Here is a 19,016-nt window from a genome sequence, read left to right on the forward strand (position 1 = left end):
GTTGGGCATGAAATATTGGCAGTGAAACTGAAGAAAATTTTAAAGAAAGGGAGAGAAGTGCCCCCAGGTCGAGGGCAGTGTTAGTAAAACATGAAAGCAGTAAACACACAAGATCTGAGGGAAGAGCCATAACCAGTCTGCTTGTATTAGAATGTGTGACAAATGATGCGGGTGGTGGTGCTGGCATCCCATAAGGGTACCAGTTTGAGTCTCAGCTGCTCCAGCTGCTCCACTTCTGATCCAGCTCCCTGCTAATGCACCTTGGATAAGCAGTGGAAGATGGCCCAAGTACTTGGGGTCCCTGCACCCACATGAGAGATCCGGATGAAGCTCCTGGTTTTGGCCTGACACAACCCCAGCCATTGTGGCCAGATGGGGAGTGAACCAGCATATGGAAGATCTCTCTCTCTCCTTTTCTCTCTGTATCTCTGCCTTTCAAATATTTTTTTTTGAATTTGATCTTGGCTATAGCTTTAAAAAAAAAAAAAAAGAATGTGTGAGAGCAAAGTACAAGTGGGAAGTGTTGGGAAGGAGGGTTGTGAGGGGAAGCTGGAGCTTTCTTCACAATGATAGCCTTTCTAATCTAGTCCCAGTGAGCTGCCAAACTGATTAACTATCTTATCATGAAAACTACTCTCAGAGAGGTCCTATGGGAATGCAAATGAACAGATGAGAAAGTTCAGCGAGAGTCACTTTTCCCCAAGGACCAGCAAGTACAAGGGGACTCAAATTCTGCTTGCAGTTTTTTTGCTTTGTCAGCTGTGACGACCCTTCCAGATGTTTCAGGTCAGCTGCACACTGTAAATTTATTAGATAAATAAATCACACATCTCATAATATTGGGTGGTAGTTAGACTTTGGCAATAATCCTTGATAATAGATGGTTCTAGAGCTTCTTTAGAATAATTGGAGCTTGACTCAGTGTTATAACTACATAATATGTAGTTGGAGGATAAAATAAATCTATATACTTACTTAATATTGGTAGGACCTTTAGAAACCACGTAGTCTATGTCCATTTACTTCGCAGAGGGAGCAAATGAATCTAGAGAGGCTAAAAGGAATTAACAAAGTGACCCAGAAAATCAATCCCAAAATTACTTTTTGAACAAAGAACTTCTGAAAAAAAAATACTTTTACTGCAAACACACAAAAACTGCATATAGATGTCTCCAAATGTTCTTCTGTCCTAAAACTCATCCATAAATCTTTTTTAACAACATTAATTTTATTTATTTGAAAGCAGAGTTACAGAGAGAGGTAGAGACAGAGAGAGGTCTTCCATCCACTGGTTCACTCCCCAAATGGCTGCAACAGCTGGAACTGGGCTGATCTAAAGCCAGAAGCCAGGAGCTTCTTCCAGGTCTCCCACGTGAATGCAGGGGCCTAAGGACTTGGGCCATCCTTTACTGCTTTCCCAGGCACATTAGCAGGGAGCTGGATCAGAAGTGGAGCAGCCAGGGCTCAAATGGCATGGTGGTGCTGCAGGCCAGGTCTTTAACCCACTGTGCCAAAGTGCCAGCTGCTCCATGAGTCTTTAAAATTTGGCTAAAACACAATAGCCAAACAGGAGACTTTTTAAAATGTCAAATGCAAAATAATTTGTTACACTTAGAGAAGTGATCCTTTATCTATGTGCAATGCTGGAAGATAATTCAATAGAGACACTGAAATTAACAATAGTTGTTCCTGAGGTCCCAAGATGGCAGTATAGGAAGAGGACGATCTGAGTCACACAGGGCAAAATAGATAGTTAAAAAAGAGATAAGATACACATCAGAGATAGAGCCATGGGAGATTCTTGAGGGGAAGCCCAGGAGAGCAACAGAGACTGTGCAGGTCCATGCTGAAAGAGCAAATAAGAAACGGGATCAGTGGAGGCCCAGACTGCAGAGGTTGGCACCAGCCCCCAGCAGACCAGGTGAGATGGGAAATCACTGGTCCGTGGAGCTGCAAATAGCAGCAGGAGGGAGAGCTTGGTGAACTGCTTTTGAAGTTCCATGCAGGAAAAAAGAGACGGTATAGAGTAACAAACAGAGAGGTTGGGCACCCCCCCTGCCCACCTCCCTCTTCCCCCACCCCATATCTGCAGCTGGCTTGGAGAAGCCATTTTGTTTGTTTACATTTTTGAAAATAAGCAGAGAACTGTGGCCTTTGACTCCCGCGCATGAGCACATCAGTAGTCACCTGAATGTAAATTGTCTCAACCCTCCAGTTAAAAGGCACACTGCCTGAATAGATTAAAAAACAAAACCCATCTATTTGTTGCCTACAAGAAACACATCTTACCAACAAAGGTGCATGCAGACTGAAAGTGAAAAGATGAAAAAAGATAATCCATGCTAACAGAAACCAAAAGAGAGCTAGTGTAGCCATCCTAATATCAGACAAAATAGACTTTAACACAAAAACTATTAAAAGTGACAAAGAAAGACACTATATAATGATTAAAGGATCAATTCAACAGGAAGATATAACTATTATAAACATATATGCACCTAATTCCAGGGCACTTGGATATCTAAAACAAACGTCAATGGATTTAAATGGCAATATAGATTCAAATACAATAGTTAATAGGGGACTTCAACACTGTCAGCATTAGACAGATCAACCAGATAGAAAATCAGCAAGGAAACAGCAGAGTTAGTCGACATTATAGAACAAGTGGACCTAACATATACCTACGGATCTTTTCATTCTAAACTTACAAAAACACATTCTTCTCACCAGTGCATGGAACTTTCTCCAGGATTGACCACATGCTAGGCCATAAAGCAAGTCTTGGCAAATTAAAAAAAAATCAAAATCATACCATGCATCTGTATGGACCACAATGCAATGAAGCTGGAAATCAGCAACTCAGGAATCTCCAGAACATATGCAAACACATGGAGACTGAACAACATGATCCTGAATGAACAGTGGGTCATAGAACAAATAAAAATTTCTGGAAACAAATGAAGATGACAATACAACATATCAAAACTTAAGGGATACAGCAAAAGCAGTTTTAAGAGAGAAGTTTATGGCAATTGGTGCATACATCAAGAAATTGGAAAGGCATCAAATAAATGAGCTAGAATGCATCTCAAAGATCTGGAAAAACAACACCAAACCAAATCCAAAACTAGTAGGAAAAAATAAATAATTAAAATTAGAGAAGAAATCAACAAAATTGAAAAAAAAATACAAAAGATCAGCAAAACGAAGAGCTGGTTTTTTGAAAAAATAAACAAAATTGACACACCATTGGCCCCACTAACAAAAAAAAAAAAAAAAGAGAGAGAGAGAGAGAGTACCCAAATCAATAAAATTAGAGATGAAAAAGGAAATGGAAGAACAGATACTATAGAAATCAAAAGGATCATCAGAAATTATTACAAAAAGCTGTATGCCAACAAACTGGTAAACCTAGAATAAATGAATAGAATTCTGTCACATACAAACTACCTAAATTGAGCCATGAAGACATAGAAAACCTAAATAGTCCCATAACCAAGACAGAAATTGAATCAGTAATAAAGACCCTCCCAACAAAGAAAAGCCCAGGATTGGATGGCTTCACTGCTGAATTCTACCAGACATTTAAAGAAGAACTAACTAGAACACTTCTCAAGCTATTCAAAAGAATTGAAAGAGAGGGAATCTTCCCAAACTCCTTCTATGAAGCCAGCATCACCTTAATTTCTAACCCTGAAAAAGGTACAACAGAGAAAGAGAACTACAGACCAATTTCCCTGATGAATATAGACACAAAAATCCTCAATAACATTATGGCCAATTCAATCCATCAGCACATCAGAAAGATCATTCACCAGGACCAAGTGGGATTTATCCCTAGTATGGTTCAATATTTGCAAATCAATCAATGTGATACATCACGTTAAAAAACTGAAGAACAAAAACCATATGATTATCTCAATAGATGCAGAGAAAGCATTCAACAAATACAACACTCTTTCATGAGGAAAACTCAAAGCAAACTGGGTATAGAAGGAACATTCCTCAACACAATCAAGGCAATTTATGAAAAACCCATGGCCAGCATCATATTGAATGGGGAAAAGTTGGAGGCATTTCCATTGAGATCTGGTACCAGACAGGGATGCCCAGTCTCACCACTGCTATTAAATATAGTCCAGGAAGTTTTAGCCAGAGCCATTAGGCAAGAAAAATAAATTAAAGGGATACAAATTGGAAAGGATGAAATCAAACTATTCCTATTTGCAGATGACATGATTCTATATAAAGGGGATCCAAAAGACTCCACTATAGACTATTGGAACTCATAGAAGAGTTTGGTAAAGTAGCAGGATATAAAGTCAATACACAAAAAGCAACAGCCTTTGTATACTCAGACAATGCTACAGCTGAGAAAGAACTTTTAAGATCAATTCTTCACAATAGCTGCAAAAAAATTAAATATCTTGGAATAAATTTAACCAAGGATGTCAAAGATCTCTACAATAAGAACTATAAAACATTAAAAAATAGCAGATACAAAACAATGAAAAAATCTTCCATGTTCATGGATGAGAAGAATCAATATCATCAAAGTGTCCATTTTGTCAAAAGCAATTTACAGATTCAAAGCAATACCAATCAAAATATCAAGACATTCTTCTCAGATCTAGAAAAAATGATGTTGAAATTCATATAGAAAAACAGGAGACCTCAAATAGCTAAAGCAATCTTATACAACAAAAACAAGGCTAGAGGCATTACAATACCAGATTTTAAGACATACTACAAGGCAGTTATAATCAAAACATCCTGGTACTAGTACAAAAACAGATAGATAGACAAGTGGAACAAAATAGAAATGCCAGAAATCAATCCAGGCATCTATAACCAACTTATATTTGACCAAGGAGCTAAAACCAATCCCTGGACCAAGGACAGTCTCTTCAACAAAGTGTGCTGGTAAAACTGGATTTCCACATGCAGAAGTATGAAGCAGGACCCCTACCTTACACCTTACACAAAAATCCATGCAAAATGAATTAAAGATCTAAATCTATGACCCAACACCATCAAATTATTAGAGAACATTGAGGAAAACCTGCAAGACATTGGCACAGGGAAAGAGTTCTGGGGAAAGACTCCAGAGGCACAGGCAATCAAAGCAAAAATTCACAAGTGAGATTATATCAGATTGAGAAGCTATTGTACTGCAAAACAAATAATCAGGAAAATGAAGAGGCAACTGACAGAATGGAAGAAATTATTTGCAAACTATGCAACTGATAAAGGATTAATAACCAGAATATAGAAAGAGATCAGGAAACTCCACAACTACAAAACACAAAACAGAGGACCCAGTTAAAAAATCGGTAAAGGGCTTAAACAGACATTTTTTAAAAGAGGAAATCTAAATGGCCAAAAGACACATGAGAAAATATCCAGGATTACTAGCCATCAGGAAAATGCAAATCAAAACCACAATGAGGTTTCACCTCATCCCAGTTAGAATGGCTTTCATACAGAAATCAACAAACACCAAATGCTGCTGAGGGTGTGGGGACCCTAATCCACTGTTGGTGGGAATGTAAACTGGTAAAACCACTATGGAAGCCAGTATGGAGATACCTCAAAAATCTGAATATAGACCTACAATATGACCCTGCCATCCCACTCCTGGGAATTTAGCCAAGGGAAATGAAACAGTAAATAAAAGAGTTATCTGCACCCCTATGTTTATTGCAGTTCAATTCACAATAGCTAAGACATGTAATCAACCTAAATGCCTCTCAATTGAAGACTGTATAAAGCAATTATGAGATATGTACTCTATGGATTACTACAGAGCAGTAAAAATAAATGAAATCCAGTCATGTGCAACAAAATGAAAGAATCTGGAAAACACCATACCTAGTGAAATAAGCCAGTCCCAAGGGACAAATACCTTATGTTCTCCCTGACCTGTGACAACTGAATACCTAAAAGGAAACCTGTAGAAGTGAAACTGACACTATGAGAAGCAATGACCTGACTGTTGAGGAACAGTTTTTTTTCCATTCTTCTCCATATTATTTGATGAACTCTTTACTTAACATAGAGTTGATCATATGTGTATAAAGTCAATTGAAAATAGATATTCTAAAAAATAAGAGTGGGAATAAGAGAGGGAAGAGGAAGTTTATAAATGTAAAGCTATATAGTTCTGCATATATTCTTATGGACTTACATCTAAGGATACAGTTTAAAAACTTTTTTTAAAGATTTTATTTATTTTATTTGAGAGGTAGAGTTTCAGACAGTGAGAGGGAGAAACAGAGAGAAAGGTCTTTCTTCTGTTGATTCACTCACCAAATGGCTGCAACAGCTGAAGCTGTGGCAATCCGAAGCCAGGAGCCAGGTATTTCTTCCTGGTCTCCCTCATGGGTGCAGGGGCCCAAGGACTTGGGCCATCTTCTACTGCTTTCCCAGGCCATAACAGAGAGCTGGATTGGAAGTGGAGCAGCCGGGAGTAGAACCAGCGCCCATGTGGGATGCCACTACTACAGGAGAGGATTAACCTACTGCACCATGTTGCTGGCCCCAGTTTAAAAACTTGTCATGGGACCCCAAATCCCATTAAGCTGGGTGGTAAAAATGGTATCTTAAGTGTTAAAGTGATCATATAAATAGAATTAAGTGTTAAAGGGATCATATAAATAAGAAAGGGCCTGGTAATAATAATAGAATTAAAAAGGAGAGAATATTTCAATATGAGAAGCAGTCCACACAGCAGACTCATAGAATGACAATTGCTTTAAGTAGCACTCTGACCTCATAATCAGCCCTTAAAGCATTCTGGTCTCGCTGAAAAGCCCATGTGAGCATTTCAGGGACGGAAAGCCAAAAAAATGTCCTATATGAAGGATCTCTGTTAGACTCCAGTGGAAAGAAGCAGCCATCAAAGAAGAATGTACTTTTCTCTGAAGGGAGGAGAGAACTTCTACTTTGCTTATGATAACCTTGTCTAAACACTGACGGAGACGGTGGATTCAAAAGGCTCCCACAGCCATGGAAGCTTATTTCAGTAGACTCAGATAATCACTGACATCATCCGTAAGACTATTAACTGTTAAATTAACAACAGGAGTAACTGTTTACTGTAAACTGTAAAACTTCTCAAATAGTGTGTGTGCATGTGTGTGTGTGTGTGTGCAAATTGTTGAAATCTTTACTTAGTATAAAGTTAGTCTTCTGTGTGTAAAGTTAATTGAAAATGAATCTTAATGGAGAATGGGATAGGGAATGGGAGACAGAGGAAGAGGTGGGGGTGGGACTAGGGGCAGGAGGGCAGGTATGGTGGGAAGTATCACTATATTCCTAAAGTAGTACTTAACGAAATTTATACTCATTAAATGAAAGATTTCTTTGATGGGGGATGGAAAACAAATAGCTGATCTTAAGTGAGCATTGCCTTGTAGCAAGCCTTGTCCTGAGCATTTGGATGCATTATCTAATATCATTAAGGAGACAACCCTCACAGTCCAGAAACCTAAAGAGATTTAGTAACTTAGTCATGATTACACAGATAGTCATGCCAATTTGGACTCACAACTAGAAACACCTAACACCAAATTCTTTATTATTAATTATTATAATACATGACCTCTGTACTAGTAGTGGATGGAATGTACATTTTTATCAGGAAATTTTAGTCATCTGGACAAGTAGTAGAAACTGGAAGATTTGATCTTGTAAGAGTTTTTGGCCTTCATTGAAAGTCTCTAGATAAATAACAGTTCCAACAAAACTTCTGTGTGTCATGATCAGCTCTCTTTTCTGCACTTTGCTGGGAAATCATACTCCCTTGGTTTATTACATGGTTAGAATTTCATTAGTGACTGTTACCAGCCTGTGGCCTGCCCAGGGATGGGACCATCAAATACCTGCTCTGCCACAGGAGAAGGCTGATTAGCTTGGAACCCTTGGCAGGAGTCTAGGGTACTGGGAATTTCTGCTTTGGTTGTTCCGGGGCCCAGCCTCCTGCCCTACTCTGTACCCCTTGTCCTTTCACTGATTACTAAGTCTCATTGACTGAATTTTTAAAAAATTTTTATTTTTTTGACAGGCAGAGTGGACAGTGAGAGAGAGAGAAAACAGAGAGAAAGGTCTTCCTTTTCCATTGGTTCAGCCCCCAAATGGCCGCTGCGGCCGGCACACTGCGGCCGGCGCACTGCGCTGATCCGAAACCAGGGGCCAAGTGCTCCTCCTGGTCTCCCATGCGGGTGTAGGGCCCAAGGACTTGGGCCATCCTCCACTGCACTCCCGGACCACAGCAGAGAGCTGGACTGGAAGAGGAGCAACCTCAGAATCCGGTGCCCCGACCGGGACTAGAACCTAGGGTGCCAGTGCCGTAGGTGGAGGATTAGGGTATTGAGCCGTGGCGCTGGCCAATTGACTGCATTTTAAGAATGATCTTTGGCTCTCCTGCTTCCCTCTGTCCTTACTGCCATTATCCTTCTTTAGCATCCATCAATCATGTATTGTCAGGACTATTCTGAAAGCTTAAATCCTCAGGCATCCAACCTGATACCTTCCAATCTATCCTCCTCCCTGCTACCAGAATGATGTCTTTAAAACTGATAATGTCAGTCCTCTTCTCTGACATCTTTGATGACTTAATTTTGTCTGCAAAGTAGACTCCACACTCCTCAGCATGGCATTTACTACCCACTTTACTTACCTTCTGAGACTTAATAAATACTTTGTGAACAAGTGAATGCTCTCCTGCTTAGAAATCTTGTTAGCAACATTTGCTATGCTTATTATTCAACAATGAAATGTAGTGAGTGCCCATGATATGCTGAATTTTAACAATTCCTGTTTTATCATATGATAATGGAACACTTTGGGACTAGAGTGTGGTATCCTATGTTTGAATACACTTCTGGCCTTTTCTTGCTATGTGGGTATAGGCAAGTCATTGTGTGAAAGAGAGTAGATCTAAATGCTATCTTAGGGCCTTACAGATCATTTCTGTGTTGGTTCCAAACACTAGAATCTTCTTGGAGGAATAACCAAGAATGTTAACCTCTAGCCAGCCAAAGATGAGTCTTATGGCAATTTCTGTGTCCAGCATTTTGCACAGAATCCCACACCTTCAGTACTGACTCTTAGAATCATTTGATTGGTCCTACATTGAATCTTAGTACTGGGATTTAAATCTATATCATGAACCCTGGAGCTGAAACCATGCAGCTCTTAGAGCCTTCAGCTGTGATCTCATCTTATGACCAATAGCTTTTTTGACCTATGACTGCTGAGTCCTGACTGCCCCCCTCCACAAAAAAAAAAAAAAAAAAAAAAAGGAAAGAAAATAAGTCACTGCTCCAGGAAGTGCTAGTGCTGACTCAGCAGGCTGGAAGTCTAGAATTGGAACTGGAACTTGTGTGAACTGGCAGGGACATTGCAGGCTCAAGTAGAAAGGAGAGAAAAAGGGCAGGCAAGCCCAGGAGAAACCATCCTGGGCCAGCATTGTAGTGCGGGGGGTAAAGCTACCATCTGTGATGCTGGCATCCCATATGGGCATTGGTTCAAGTCCTGGCTGCTCCATTTCCCATCCAGCTCCCTGTTAATGTCCTTTGAAAAGCAGTGGAGGATGTCTCAAGTGTTTGGGCCCCTACTTCCACTGTGGGAGCCCTCAAAGAGGCTCCTGGCTCCTGGCTTCAGCCTGGCCCAGCTCTGGCTGTTGTGGTCATCTGGGGAGTGAACAAGTGGATGAAAGATCTCTCTCTCTCTCTCTCTCTCTCTCTCTCTCCTCCTCTGTCTCTGCAACTCCGATTTTCAAAATAAATAAGTAAATGTTTAAAAAAAGAGAGAGGGAAATCATCATGAAGGCAGAGATGGAAAGCAATGCTTGCTGTGAGAAGGAACTCCTTTATTGAGAACCTTCTGTGCAGCAGACACTTCGGTCTGGGCTGAAGTGCTGCCAGGCAGGTATTTCACAAGGTAGGGAATCCAAAACTCAAAGGATTAACTTTTTAGAATCATATGACTAGTTGTGTGGTCCAAATATAGGAATCCAGAGACCTGAATTCTTTTTTAAAAAGATTTATTTTTATTTATTTGAAAGACAGAGTTACAGAGAGAGGTAGAGACAGAGAGAAAGGTCTTCCATCTACTGGTTCACTCCCCAGATGGCCGCAACAACTGGAGCTGTGCTGATCCAAAGCCAGGAGCCAGGAGCTTCTTCTGGGTCTCCCACTTGGATCATCTTCTACTACTTTTCCAGGCCATAGCAGAGAGCTGGATTGGAAGAGGAGTGGCCGGGACTAGAACCGGTGCCCATATGGGATGCTGGCAATTCAAGCCAGGGCTTTAACCTGCTGCACCACAGTGCCGGCCCTCTTTTTTTTTTTTTTAAGATTTATTTAATTATTTGAAATTCAGAGTTACACAGAGAGAGGAGACACAGAGAGAGAGAGAGAGTCTTCCATCAGATGGTTCACTCCCCAGTTGGCCTCAATGGCTGGAGCTATGCCAATTCAAAGCCAGGAGCCAGGAGCCTCTTCCGGGTCTCCCATGTGGATGCAAGGGCCCAAGGACTCGGGCCATCCTCCACTGCTTTCCCAGGCCATAGCAGAGAGCTGGACCAGAAGTGGAGCAGCTGGGTCTCGAACTGGTGCCCATATGGGATGCTGGCACTGCAGGCCAGTGAGTTAACCCGCTGCGCCACAGCGCTGGCCCCAGAGACCTGAATTCTTTCTTTTATATACCCCAAGAAGCATCTGAGATGAACTTAGAAGTCTTGAGAGTAAAAAAAAAAAAAAGTCTTGAGATTTAAGAAAACTAGGTACTCAGGAAATACCCCCTCAATGGCAATTCCAAGGAAATGGGCAAATTACTAATACTGAAACCCAAATCGCCAGCACTAACCATGTAAAAGGAAGAATTACAATCACTATATTAAATAGCTCTCAGTCATAAATGAATATTGGCCTCTGGAGGGACACAAAATGATGTTGTTAATTTCTTGAGCATGAAGGTGACTAATAAGTGGGTGTGGCATCAGTCATCTTGTTTCTGCAGCTGTCTGGGTAGGCTGATCTTTAGTTTGAGTCTCTAGCCACTGTCTGCTCATGGCACGGTGCAGTCTAATCTCCTGGTTTCATAGTTAGCTTGACATTTTTGCTGAATCCAGCTCCTTGCTCTCAGCCTCAACTATTCCGTGCCAAAGCAGACTCCTTTTACAGTGGCCTACTTAGAAACACAGGATGTTAGTGTTGGAGGGGAGCTACTTTAGAAATTACCTATTATAACCCCCTCAAATGAGAAAATGGGCCCCAGATGAGACTTGGTGAGGTGATATCTCGTCACCAAGAGGTACGATGGAAACTCAGCAGCCCGGCCTGCAGAGAAGGAGGAGCAAGCCAGGATCAAGCAGCACTAGAGCTGGCATGCTAACTCAGCTGCTGCATCACTAGGGCTGGTGTGGAGCACAGGGAGCAGACTCGCCCGTGGAAGAATGGGTTGAGTTAGAGAAGCCAAGTAGCAGGAACCCAGTCAGGCAGTCTGGAGTTTGGGGGAGGGCTGTGTCTCAGCAGGGAAATGTGGAGCTTGGGAGGAGAATTAGGCTGAAGGTCAGTTGTGAAAACCTAATCAACAAGCCCGGAAGGGTGAGGCAGTGTGGAAAAGAAGAAAGTTATAACTTGAGGCTATCAGGGTGTGCAGAGTTCACCAGAGGCAAGATAAAGTCCAGATGGGTAGCAGCTTACTCCACCCCCAAGGTGGGTTGTGGCTGATGAATTTCTTGTCCTTTATAGGAAGGTTCTAGTAGCTACTGACTGGCTCTAGATCATAGCTGGGAAGCCAAAGAGTACAGGACTAAAGTATTCCATCCGTTCTGCCTCCCAAGTATCTCTGAGCAGTCCCTTACCTCCATTTCAGCTGTCGCCACCTTGAACCATGATCAGGTTTTCTCCTATCTTCTGTCTGCACTCTTTTTTTTAAGATTTATTTATTTATTTGAAAGTCAGAGTTACACACAGAGAAAAGGAGAGGCAGAGAGAGAAAGAGAGGTCTTCCATGCACTGGCTCACTCCCCAATTGGCCACAATGGCCAGAGCTGCACCCATCTGAAGCCAGGAGCCAGGAGCTTCTTCCGGGTCTCCCACACAGGTGCATGGGCCCAAGGACTTGGGCCATCTTCTACTGCCGTCCCAGGCCATAGCAGAGAGCTGGATCGGAAGAGGAGCAGCCAGGACTAGAACCGACGCCCATATGGGATGCTGGCATTTCAGGCCAAGGCGTTAACCCACTGCGCCACAGTGCCGGCCCCAAGGTTTAATTTTTCTTGTGGAACCACAGTTGAGAAGGGCTGGAGAAAATAAAGTCCAAACACCTAAGGCTGGTGCATCAGATCCTACACAATTTTAAACCAACCTTCTTTCAAGTCTCCTCTGCTGTTCCCCCTACTACTCTTGCATTTCTTCATCTTGCCATTCCTTTCCTGTCTTAATGTTTACCTCCTTCCTGGTCCCCTTCTTGGAGTTTTAGAATCTTACCATACTTCAAGGCCTAGCTCAGATGTCACCTCATTCCACAACTTTGGATAGCAGATTAAACTGTTCCTTCCACCATGCACCCATACTCTTTTTTAGTGTGTGCCACTGTACAGCACATTGTTCATAACTAGAGATTTATGAATCTGTGGAACTAAAATTTTGAGGTTTTGCACAGTGTACAACTTCCCCTCACCCACTGAACTGAACAAATGTTTCTTGAACTGAGTGCCTGGAAGTCTCCTGAAAAATCAATGACAATGCTAATTCTGGAACACACAACTCATGACTCTGAGTCCCTCATTATTTGGGTTTCTATACATGACCACAACTAGATCAAACACTGAATATGCCACTGTCAGTTATGCAGCTGTGCATGTAATTGTGTGGGTCAGGAGAAGACTTCCTGAATAATTTCTGACAGAGTGAGGGAGTAAGACCACACACGCCTAACTATGAAGGGAGAAGGGAGCCATAAAGGTGTTAGATAAAGTACTAGGAGTTGATTCAGGAGGAGTGCATAGGACTAACTTTATAATTTCTCCAGCAGACAAGAAAAGGAAAAGAAGAAATAGTTGTTTTTGGAGTCAAGTGAAGGGCAAATAATGTCAAGAACTGATGTCTGAAATGACTCACTGAAGCCGTAATCTGATAATACCGAGAACTCACATTTACACAATACAGACTTCTGTCACGGAGATGACCTCACTTAATTCCCAGAACAACTCTGTGGCAGGGGATGGTATCTGTGTGTGTGCACGCGCGCGTGCTGCTGTTACAGTCCTCTCCTTACAGAGGAGGTGGCCAAGTCTCCAAGAAGAGGAGTGACAACCCAAATACCCACTGTCTATAAATGTCACAGCCAGAACTAGAGGTAGGTATGCCTGTCTCCTGATCTGTAGCCACATTTACCATTTTTTCTTTCTTTCTTTTTTCAAATGGGGAGGCACCTCCTCTGATCTCAATGCCAAAGGAAGGTGAGTTGTACATACTTCTCTGAGCTATGACTCGGAGGGATTCTCCATAAACCCAAACCTTTTCTAGGCTATTTTAAAATAAAGATAGAAAACCATTAGTTTCTGACTTGTGGGGAGCTGGCTGATACAGAGCAATTCTCTGCTTGAGCTTGGAAGAAGTCGACTTGACCAGAGAATCTGGGGCTGGACAGAGAGCGGAAGGTAGTTTGTTTTCTAACTGCCAGTGTGTAGCTCCAGCAGCTATACAAGGTGGCCGGTGGGGCTCTGCTGTGTTTTTTGGTCAGCTCCATATGAGGAGAAAGAAAACCTTAGGATGGTGGAGTACGAGGGTTGGATCCAGAAGAGGTCAGTCACCTGGTCTTCCACTTCTTAGATTTCTTTTTAAAGATTTATTTATTTATTTATTTATTTGAAAGTCAGAGTTAGAGAGAAAGAGAGAGAGAGAGAGAGAGGTTTTCCATCCACTGGTTGACTCCCCAATTGGTGACAATGGCCAGAGCTGCACCGATCCGAAGCCAGGAGCTTCCTCCAGGCCTCCCATGCCGGTGCAGGGGCCCAAGCACTTGGGCCATCTTCTACTGCTTTCCCAGGCCATAGCAGAGAGCTGGATCAGAAATGCAGCAGCCGGATCAGAAGTGGAGCAGCCGGGTCTCAAACCGGCACCCATATGGGATGCCAGTGCTTCAGGCCAGGGCGTTAACCCACTGCGCCACAGCGCTGGCCCCCCACTTCTTAGATTTACCAATGAACCTTGGGACCCATGATATGTTATAATATATGTACCATGTACTAGACTCTGCTGATGTTTTTTCTGTGGTATTTAAACAGAACACATTTCCTATCTCCCCAACAAAATGGTGGAACCCTCAGGGACACAGAGTTGGTCTGAATAATTTTATACCCCCATCTCATGATGCCCTGGATAGATAGTAAAATCAGAAAGTGGCTTTTTATTACAACAAAGATTTCAAATTTGTTTAAAAAACACCTATTATATGCATATTCCCTGGCATAAGATTCCCTGATTTCTCATCCTTCTTCTTCTAAAGTTACACAGATCATTTTTCAAAATCTTCATTCATTCATTCAATGCTAGCAGAATTGAGCACCTACTGTATGCTGGGTGCCACTTCATGATAGACCCTATGCCAGGTATGGAGGAGATGGACGTAGACAGGAGGCAGCATGCCTTAATGGAGGTTCAAGTTTAGGGTAACGTAGACTAGTGTGGTTGAAAGAGACTGTTTAACTCAAATGCCTCAAGTTACAGGGAGAAAGTGAAGGTCCAGAGAAAGGAAGTGTCTTGCTAAAAGTCACATAGCTGGTCCATGGCAAAGCCAAATAAACAACATAGATCTGCTTTTTCAATTAAGATGTTAATCTGAAGTAATTCAGCAGGCCAAGGAAGGTATTTATCTTCCTTACTCTCTCTCTCCCAACTCAGTAAGTCTCCTTAGATTCCTGATTATTGGAGAAAGTGAATGTTTTCCTGCCCCATCTTTTTCTGGGACTATATGTGGTCTGTTAGTAATAAACCAGATTTTTCATTGTCTGTAGAACTCTATCTCCTGCATCCTTTTTAAATTCCACTCTCCACAGAGGCTCTCAGTTTTATGGCTAGAGTCTCAGGATCTGGGAAAACATGCTGCCTGAATTTTGCTTTTTCACAGGAAGCAGAATATGCCAATTCTCCATCAGAAAATAGCATGAAGCTCTGTTTCACTGTTGTTTAAAATAATTAGTTCAGTAAGAAATGTTGATAATACTTGGATTAGTCAGGGCACTCCAAAGAAACAGAACAAGTAGAATGTGTGTGTGTGTGTGTGTGTGTGTGTGTGAGTGTGTGTGTGTGTATTGTAGAGAGAGTTGGGAGGGGGCTGTTTAGACTCATATAATGCAAAGTCTACAGGGTAGAGCCCTAGAAAAGAGCCAATATTGCAGTTTAAGTCAAAGGGAGAGGTCTGTCTTTCTTCTATTCAGGCCTTCAACTGGTTGGACAAGGCCCACCCACATTATAGAGCGCCATTTACTTTATCCAAAGTCCACTTATATAAATGTTAACCTTATCCAAATATCCTCACAGAAATATTCAGAATAATATTTGGCCAAATATTTGGGTGCCATGACTCAGTCAGGTTGACACATAAATTTAAACATCACAATTCTATAAGTTGAAATTTTTACAACCCCTAGACCCTTATCAGAATTCTGAAGTAGTTGTGCCAGTGCCAGTTGCTGGAGGAATCACTGGACCTAATAAGGGCCTTCATCATACCAGACTTCACAAAGCTGAACACCAGCATCAGAGGAGTGGAAAGGAAGCCTGGCAGAGATGGAAGAACCATCAGGTGGGCAAATGTTAGGACTGGAACAGAGTATTTTGGCATGTATAAACCACTTCCTTTGTTTCATAGGTGAAGAAGAGGAAAATACAGAAACCAAAGACCAGTTAGGGGGGAAATACCTGGTTTGCCAGAATTCCAACAACCAGACCTTTGGGACTGACCTAAGTTTCCTCTCCCAACTCCTCTCAAAGAGAACTGAGGCATTTGCTGAGACAGAAGACATTGGGGTGCGAACCCTTGGTGAAACTGCAGAATTCTTAGAGCTCTGAACAGACCCGTGAAGGTCTTTGGACAAAGAAGTTCTTGTATGCATTCAACAAGTATTCCTGGGGCCAGGCTCTTTTCTAGGTGCTGGAAATACATCAATGAACAGAAGTCACAATAATCTGTTTTCCTGGAGTTTACACTCTACTAATAGAGACAGGCAACAAACAACATAAATAAGTAAGGTAAACAATACAATTTGCTAATCCCAAGTGCTAAAGAGAAAAACAAAGCAGGAAAGGGGACTAGGAAACGCAGAGTAATGAATGTTGCAATTTCAGATAAGGTGGCTAAGGAGGGCCTCACTGAGAAAGTGACATTGGTGCAAAGATCAGAAGGAACCAAGAACCTGAACAATGAAGACACCCAGGGAAAGAACATTCTAGGCACAAGGAATAACTGCAAAGACCAGTGTTGGGGTTGAATTGTGTCTCCTTCCCCTCAAAGATAGATATAAGTTCTAATCCCTGGTATCTGTGACATGTGACTTTATTTGGAAATAGAGTCTTTGCAGATATAATCAAGTCAAGATGAGGTCATTAGCATATATCATAATCCAGTAGTACTGGTATCCTTATCACAGAGGACTCAGAGGCAGAGACATACAAGGAGAGTCCAACAGAGGAGAGAGACTGAAATAACGCAAATCAAGGAATGCTGGGGATTGATAGCAACCACAGGAGCTGCAAACGGGGAAGGAAGGATTCTCCTCTATAGGCTTCAGAGGGAGCATGGCGTTGCTAGCATGTTGATTTTGTAGTTCCAGCCTCCAGAACTCTGAGCCTATAACTTTGTTGTTTAGAGTAGTACTCTGCTTATTAGCCCTAGGAAATAATAGTTATAAAACAGGAATGTGTATGGCATTCTGACGGGATACAGAGGCCAAGTAAGCAAGGCAGGGTGTAACAGGAGATGAGAAGAGAGAAGTTGCGTAACACATGATGTGCTCACACAGTGCCTCATGGGTCAGCGAGGGACCTACCCTTTAAAACATTCATATTTAGTTACCATGGTGTGCTGTATTCCTGGCTGTATGGAGATGTACAGAGGGAGAACCTGGATTATCTTAAGTAGATAAACATGAGAAATACTTAGAAAGATATCAAACTATGTAGAAACTAATACTTACAATTAAATATTTCATTGGCTTTTTAGGTCTATTTTAATCTAATGTTAATACATAGCTAGACTAAAAGATGAAATTTTTAGTTTCAAAAGCAGATCGTTAAATGAATCTTGATGCAAATGGAACGGGAGAGGGAGTGGGAGATGGGAGGGTTGGGGGGAGGGGGGAGGGAGGGAAGTTATAGGAGGGTGTGGTGGAATGAGAAGGCCATGCAGGCCGGCGCCGCGATTCACTAGGCTAATCTTCCGCCTTGCGGCGCCGGCACACGGGGTTCTAGTCCCGGTCGGGGCGCCGAATTCTGTCCCGGTTGCCCCTCTTCCAGGCCAGCTCTCTGCTGTGGCCAGGGAGTGCAGTGGAGGATGGCCCAAGTGCTTGGGCCCTGCACCCCATGGGAGACCAGGAGAAGCACCTGGCTCCTGCCATCGGATCAGCGCCATGCGCTGGCTGCGGCGGCCATTGGAGGGTGAACCAACGGCAAAGGAAGACTTTTCTCTCTGTCTCTCTCTCTCTCACTGTCCACTCTGCCTGTCAAAAACAAAAAAAAAAAAAAAAGAAGGCCATGCCAAGATGGCCACTGGCAAGCGAGCGTCAGTTACTCAGGAATGGCTTTGAAACCCACCTGGCAACGGAGCCTGACTGGCAACAGGCTGTGATTGGCTGGGGCATGGACTGCCCCTTGACCGGATTGGGTGCTCTTGGCTATATAGCTGTTGTACTAACTGAAATAAATGAGTCTGCGGGTGCTTGCCTCAAGCCCGCTTTCACCCGACTCCCGGGGTCTGTGTGGTGACTCTGCGCCTCTTGCCCCTACCACGCTCCTCCTCTCAGAAATGAATCCACTGCAACATTGTAGCCGTTGTAATCCATAAACTGTACTTTGGAAATTTATTAAATAAAAGTTAAAAAAAGCAGATCGTTAGATGGCAGTCTGCATCTGCCTATATAAATTGAGCATTCTTTTTTTTAAACTAGTTCTACTTATTTTCTTTTTTTTTTAATTTTTTATTTAGTAAATATAAATTTTCAAAATACAGTTAATGGATTACAATGGCTTCCCCCCCCCATAATTTCCCTCCCACTCACACCCCTCCCATCTCCCGCTCCCTCTCCCATTCTATTCACATCAAGATTCATTTTCAATTATCTTTATATACAGAAGATCAATTCAGTATATCTTAAGTAAAGATTTCATCAGTTTGCACCCACACAGAAACACAAAGTGTAAAATACTGTTTCAGTACTAGTTATAGCATTACTTCACATTGGACAACACAATAAGGACAGATCCCACATGAGAATTAAGTACACAGTGACTCCTGTTGTTGACTTAACAAATTGACACTCTTGTTTATGGCGTCAGTAATCTCCCTAGGCTCTAGTCATGAGTTGCCAAGGCTATGGAAGCCTTTTGAGTTCGCCGACTTCGATCTTATTCCGACAGGATCATAGTCAAAGTGGAAGTTCTCTCCTCCCTTCAGAGAAAGGTACCTCCTTCTTTGATGGCCCCATTCTTTCCACTGGGATCTCACTCGCAGAGCTCTTCCATTTAGGTCTTTTTTTTTTTCCCCCCAGGGTGTCTTGGCTTTCCATGCCTAAAATACTCTCATGGGCTCTTCAGCCAGATCCGAATGCCTTAAGGGCTGATTCTTTTTTTTCTTTTTTTTTAAAATTTATTTGACAGTTATAGATAGTGTGTGAGAGAGAGAGAAAGGTCTTCCTTCCATTGGTTCACTCCCCCAAATGGCCACTACAGCCGGCTCTGCGCTGATCTGAAGCCAGGAGCCAGGTGCTTCTTCCTGGTCTC

The sequence above is a fragment of the Oryctolagus cuniculus genome, chromosome 1 (genome assembly GCF_964237555.1).
Source record: "Oryctolagus cuniculus chromosome 1, mOryCun1.1, whole genome shotgun sequence".
Classification (NCBI taxonomy): Eukaryota; Metazoa; Chordata; class Mammalia; order Lagomorpha; family Leporidae; genus Oryctolagus; species Oryctolagus cuniculus.